The 5,000-nt window shown below is 53.0% G+C and overlaps 1 non-coding gene across 1 annotated transcript in view; it reads right to left on the reverse strand.

Moving 5' to 3' along the window:
• The window catches only part of LOC124581896, a 1,910-nt gene extending 763 nt beyond the window's left edge, over positions 1–1,147 (reverse strand). Inside the window, exon 1 of the ribosomal RNA XR_006973546.1 lies at positions 1–1,147. This exon is cut by the window's left edge and continues 763 nt beyond it. This is a non-coding gene — a ribosomal RNA (small subunit ribosomal RNA).
• Positions 1,148–5,000: the final 3,853 nt, after the last annotated feature.

Consider the following 5,000-nt stretch of genomic DNA (forward strand, 5'->3'; position numbering starts at 1 on the left):
GCGGATCGCTGGCTGGCATCGTTTATGGTTAGAACTAGGGCGGTATCTGATCGCCTTCGAACCTCTAACTTTCGTTCTTGATTAATGAAAACATACTTGGCAAATGCTTTCGCTTCTGTTCGTCTTGCGACGATCCAAGAATTTCACCTCTAACGTCGCAATACGAACGCCCCCGCCTGTCCCTATTAATCATTACCTCGGGTTCCGAAAACCAACAAAATAGAACCGAGGTCCTATTCCATTATTCCATGCACACAGTATTCAGGCGGGCTTGCCTGCTTTAAGCACTCTAATTTGTTCAAAGTAAACGTGCCGGCCCACCGAGACACTCACTCAAGAGCACCCTGGTAGGATTGCAACGGGGTCCGCCTCGGGACGCACGAGCACGCACGAGGCGCGTCGCACGCCTTCAGCTCGCCCCACCGGCAGGACGTCCCACGATACATGCCAGTTAAACACCGACGGGCGGTGAACCAACAGCGTGGGACACAAATCCAACTACGAGCTTTTTAACCGCAACAACTTTAATATACGCTATTGGAGCTGGAATTACCGCGGCTGCTGGCACCAGACTTGCCCTCCAATAGATACTCGTTAAAGGATTTAAAGTGTACTCATTCCGATTACGGGGCCTCGGATGAGTCCCGTATCGTTATTTTTCGTCACTACCTCCCCGTGCCGGGAGTGGGTAATTTGCGCGCCTGCTGCCTTCCTTGGATGTGGTAGCCGTTTCTCAGGCTCCCTCTCCGGAATCGAACCCTGATTCCCCGTTACCCGTTACAACCATGGTAGGCGCAGAACCTACCATCGACAGTTGATAAGGCAGACATTTGAAAGATGCGTCGCCGGTACGAGGACCGTGCGATCAGCCCAAAGTTATTCAGAGTCACCAAGGCAAACGGACCGGACGAGCCGACCGATTGGTTTTGATCTAATAAAAGCGTCCCTTCCATCTCTGGTCGGGACTCTGTTTGCATGTATTAGCTCTAGAATTACCACAGTTATCCAAGTAACGTGGGTACGATCTAAGGAACCATAACTGATTTAATGAGCCATTCGCGGTTTCACCTTAATGCGGCTTGTACTGAGACATGCATGGCTTAATCTTTGAGACAAGCATATGACTACTGGCAGGATCAACCAGGGAGCTGCGTCAACTAGAGCTGAGCAGCCGGCCGCCCGGGAGTGTGTCCCGGGGGCCCGCGCGAACACGCAAGCGTCCGCTCAATTATTCTGCAAACAGGAGGAGGCTGAGCTCCCCTGCACAATACACCTCGAAACCCTCTCAGGTCCCGGCGGCGCGCAGCGCCGTCCTAAGTACTTGGTCGGGTTCGAGAGAGGCGCAATCGCCCGGAGTTTGGCGAGTAGACGCTTTAGGTGCGACCACCCGTGCTCCCAACTGAGCTTGCCGCTGCCGACAGAGGCCCGGGAGCGTGCTGTCGTGGCATTGCCGGCGGGAGACAACACGCGCCACCTACGGTGGCCGGCAGCTCCAACGCCAGCGCCACAGAAGGACAAAAGCCCCACTTGGGTGCCGAAGCGAACTCTCCCAGCACAGCGCACGCGCCAACACGTCCGCACAGCTGCGATACAATCCACCTGCGAGAACCGCAGAGGCGACCGAGCAGCAGACGGCGTCGCGGCGCCGAGCGCCGGGCGGCGGCGCATCCTCAGCGCACACAGTCCTCAATCGGACCAGCACACTGCAGATGTCCACCGCGCTTCGCACCGGGCCCGCGAGGACCTACTTTGGCCGCACGGCGCCGCGTGCAGGGTGCGCCGGCGCGCAGCTGCGCCGCCTGCCGCCTCCGTCGGCCGGCGCGCCTGCCACTGGCCGCCCCCACCAGCCGGCTGTAGCGCGTGCGCCCACGCACCGCGCGGCCAGCACGCCGGAAGGCCCCCCCTCACCGGCCGGGGACGGTCCCACCCAGCCACCGCCGCGTATCGCTTCACACCCACATGCCATTCACGTTCGTGGGCATGGTGGGTATCGCTGAAACAACCGGTTGGTAGCTCAACCGATCGTCGCCATCACTGATTCACCTCTAGCGAGAACAACCGCACCACAACGGTTTACCAGTTCTTCATTTGCGTAACGTCACCAGCAAACGTAGACGTCCATCGCCATTTGCAAATTCAACGATTGTTGCATGCCTGTGTCAGGTGTCACGACACACTATGTCTGCCCACATACACGCAACAACATGTGCACGCTTCGCGAACACGTGGAAGGTGGCCCCCGTACGTATGCGATGTCCATTGCGCGAACGACTGTCAACCGGCCTCTGTCGCATGTCGCAGATGTGGAACGCAGTGCACCATGCTATCACGGTGTGTGAGAAGAGACGACTACGTCTGACAACACGCGCCACTACATCAACAGACGGCTCATGCTGATCGCCATCCACGGCATACCATACTGCAATCCAGCTCTTATAGGGAGACGACACGTAGCTGAGTGCACAATATTTGGACCGTATGGTTCGCCGTTGTTGGCGCAGTCGTGGTACGGTCACACATGTACCACGATGTATCATTCAGTACATGAGGACCAATGTGCGGTACAGTGTGTGATTTGGACGTACAACATCAGCGGACAGTTGCCACAAGCCGTACCACAACGTAGGCTGTGCTTCGCCATGCGAATGCCAATGAACAACTGCGAAGGGCATTGAGCATGTACGTCCTGCCGCCATCCGCATTACAGTGTATAGCTGCAAGGTGTTTAACATGAAGCGATACTCTGGGGACCGGGCAGTGCGAGTAGCAAACTATATTGCGGGGGTTGCAGTTAGGCAACACTACACTAATTTAACGCGTCGTATGACAATTACAGAGCAGGTTAAGGCCCAACGTGTGTTGGGTTAAGGCCCAACGTGTGTTGGGTTAAGGCCCAACGTGTGTTGGGTTAAGGCCCAACGTGTGTTGGGTTAAGGCCCAACGTGTGTTGGGTTAAGGCCCAACGTGTGTTGGGTTAAGGCCCAACGTGTGTTGGGTTAAGGCCCAACGTGTGTTGGGTTAAGGCCCAACGTGTGTTGGGTTAAGGCCCAACGTGTGTTGGGTTAAGGCCCAACGTGTGTTGGGTTAAGGCCCAACGTGTGTTGGGTTAAGGCCCAACGTGTGTTGGGTTAAGGCCCAACGTGTGTTGGGTTAAGGCCCAACGTGTGTTGGGTTAAGGCCCAACGTGTGTTGGGTTAAGGCCCAACGTGTGTTGGGTTAAGGCCCAACGTGTGTTGGGTTAAGGCCCAACGTGTGTTGGGTTAAGGCGCAACATAGGTTAGGTTAAGGCGCAACATAGGTTAGGTTAAGGCGCAACATAGGTTAGGTTAAGGCGCAACATAGGTTAGGTTAAGGCGCAACATAGGTTAGGTTAAGGCGCAACATAGGTTAGGTTACGGCGCAACATAGGTTAGGTTAAGGCGCAACATAGGTTAGGTTAAGGCGCAACATAGGTTAGGTTACGGCGCAACATAGGTTAGGTTAAGGCGCAACATAGGTTAGGTTAAGGCGCAACATAGGTTAGGTTAAGGCGCAACATAGGTTAGGTTAAGGCGCAACATAGGTTAGGTTAAGGCGCAACATAGGTTAGGTTAAGGCGCAACATAGGTTAGGTTAAGGCGCAACATAGGTTAGGTTAAGGCGCAACATAGGTTAGGTTAAGGCGCAACATAGGTTAGGTTACGGCGCAACATAGGTTAGGTTAAGGCGCAACATAGGTTAGGTTAAGGCGCAACATAGGTTAGGTTAAGGCGCAACATAGGTTAGGTTATGGCGCAACATAGGTTAGGTTACGGCGCAACATAGGTTAGGTTACGGCGCAACATAGGTTAGGTTAAGGCGCAACATAGGTTAGGTTAAGGCGCAACATAGGTTAGGTTAAGGCGCAACATAGGTTAGGTTAAGGCGCAACATAGGTTAGGTTAAGGCGCAACATAGGTTAGGTTAAGGCGCAACATAGGTTAGGTTAAGGCGCAACATAGGTTAGGTTAAGGCGCAACATGGGTTAGGTTAAGGCGCAACATGGGTTAGGTTAAGGCGCAACATGGGTTAGGTTAAGGCGCAACATGGGTTAGGTTAAGGCGCAACATGGGTTAGGTTAAGGCGCAACATGGGTTAGGTTAAGGCGCAACATGGGTTAGGTTAAGGCGCAACATGGGTTAGGTTAAGGCGCAACATGGGTTAGGTTAAGGCGCAACATGGGTTAGGTTAAGGCGCAACATGGGTTAGGTTAAGGCGCAACATGGGTTAGGTTAAGGTACAATATGGGTTAGGTTAAGGTACAATATGGGTTAGGTTAAGGTACAATATGGGTTAGGTTAAGGTACAATATGGGTTAGGTTAAGGTACAATATGGGTTAGGTTAAGGTACAATATGGGTTAGGTTAAGGTACAATATGGGTTAGGTTAAGGTACAATATGGGTTAGGTTAAGGTACAATATGGGTTAGGTTAAGGTACAATATGGGTTAGGTTAAGGTACAATATGGGTTAGGTTAAGGTACAATACGGGTTAGGTTAAGGTACAATACGGGTTAGGTTAAGGTACAATACGGGTTAGGTTAAGGTACAATACGGGTTAGGTTAAGGTACAATACGGGTTAGGTTAAGGCACTTGGGGGGGGGGGGGGGCCCGGTTTGTTGATTGTGATTATCGTAAGTAAATGACTGCGGGATCATCTGATTTGCCACGTCAGGGTGCACCTTTGGCTCATAACAGGCGGCGCTCTGATTCCATGCTTGTGGCAGACCTGTGTCTTTCATTCCTGCCATTGTTTGTGTGGTGTGACAGGAGGCAGTACTGTGATGTTGGGTGCACCCCTGTCTGGGACATGTGTGGGTGTTGGTGGCTTAGCTGAGCAATGGTGGTTGTCGGAAGGGTGGGATATTCTGTTTTCCGAGTGGACCTCCCGGTCTGGTTATGATAGTGTGGATTGTCTAATGTGGCAGAGAGGATGCACTGGGTGTTGTTCCATGCTGGTGCTTACATATTGTCTGTGTGCC

Source organism: Schistocerca americana, unplaced genomic scaffold (assembly GCF_021461395.2).
Source record: "Schistocerca americana isolate TAMUIC-IGC-003095 unplaced genomic scaffold, iqSchAmer2.1 HiC_scaffold_380, whole genome shotgun sequence".
In the NCBI taxonomy this organism is placed as follows: Eukaryota; Metazoa; Arthropoda; class Insecta; order Orthoptera; family Acrididae; genus Schistocerca; species Schistocerca americana.